The sequence below is a fragment of the Asparagus officinalis genome, chromosome 9 (assembly GCF_001876935.1).
Source record: "Asparagus officinalis chromosome 9, Aspof.V1, whole genome shotgun sequence".
Taxonomy (NCBI): Eukaryota; Viridiplantae; Streptophyta; class Magnoliopsida; order Asparagales; family Asparagaceae; genus Asparagus; species Asparagus officinalis.
In genome coordinates, this window is record NC_033802.1 from 50,148,050 (window position 1) to 50,149,814 (window position 1,765).

The following is a 1,765-nucleotide window of genomic DNA, read 5'->3' on the forward strand; positions in this document are numbered from 1 at the left end:
CTCCGAACTCAGAGTCAGACTAGCCACCCTCTCTTTGTCTTTTGGTGTAGACAGCACAAGAGAGATGCTGACTACTCGCAATACAGAATTATCGAGAAAGTCTTCCATCTTGTGGGAGCCAGTGTACGCCCTAATCTTCCAGGGCTCACGATCTTAGGCCAATTCGAATAACCCAAGTTAGAGTCATCTCCCGAGACCCAGACAAATTTCTCCTTCTATTCATTATTCAACTCGGGAGGGTCAACAATGATTTTGAATATTCCCACCTCTTGAAAATGGTAGTGGGCCTCGTGGTGGTGCACCTTGATGCTGACCAGATAACCATGCATATTCAAGGTCAGTTTGACCCCTAACTAATGACAAATAACCACAAACTCTACTAGAGTTGCGATCGAGTTTAGTTTCATCTACATCGGTGACACTCCCAAGGCTGTAAAACTATGGCGAAGGAATGGGTGTAGGAGTAGGCACAAATTACACTCTAGACGTTTCATGTATGATAGAGCCCGACTCGCATCGATCAAAAACTACCTACGACTTCATTGGCTCTGTCAGCTTATAGGACCGATGGATATCAAATCTCTCATATAATGACCTTAATTGTGGAAGTGTCACCTTCGAGTGTAGGTCTCCAACTGACCCTGATGTGCATTAAGAGCAGAAGATGCCATCAGAAATTCTTAGAAGATCATTGAAAAAAGAGGAACGATCAAAATTCTCTTTTTCAGATAAGATTTGGAGAAAAAGCAACAAATCTCTCTCCTTACAGCCACTGTACTCATAGACAGATAAATCAACAATTGTCAATGTACCAAGGACCGGATTAGTTTCAAGACAACGACTGAGATTAACTCCGGAATTAGAAGTTGCCTCTTTAGAATTGAGGCAAGGCACACCTACCTTAAGTAGCCCACAATCAGTCACAAAAGGCGAGGCGACGGCTGCCAAGAGATGTCCTTTGATATAAGCAATGTCACATCCAAAGGAGTTTTCAATCACCCATCATCAATGCACCTCGTGACTCAGAAAATCCACAGTCTTGTTTCACTCGAACCTAACCTATGTCGACTCAAAGTGAAAGGGGCCAACTACTACAACCCCTTGTTATAATCCCTAAATTACTAAATATTAATCTCCATAGAGAAGTCGACATGTGTCTTACACTATGCCTAAGGAAACTAATGTAAGGCCAAGATAACCTCCGCCTCAGTATAGCCGACTTGATTGGCCAACAACTTGCGTAGCCAAGTCAAAAGGTAGAACTACTCGACCAACCCCTCAATTGACTCCATAATCGATTCGACTCGGCCCATTGTTCAGCCGACATCTTGTGTAACTGAGTCAAAAGGTTGTACTTCTTGGCCCTAGACTAGATGAGTCGAAGGATGGTAATTTTTTTTAACCGCTCATTAGTCGACTACTCTCGCATTAACTGCCCTGATAACATTATCATTACTCTAGCCCCTATAGTCTTTATGACTCATCAAACCCAGTCAGCACCAATCATCTGTTGTCATTCCCATAATAAATGACCAAGTGAATCACCTCCTTTAGCAAGCAACACATGGTAGTGTCTGTCGACTCAGCTGCCTAGATGTACTCGGCCCAAGTTACCTTCTTACCCCACAAACTCATTATAAAAGGAATGACACTGCATGAGGTAACTCTCACTGGCCTTTTTTACATACCTAAGAGCTAACTCTATACTTTTCCACTCAAGATTTATTACTGACTTGATCGTTGGAGGAACAACCGACGATCCTAA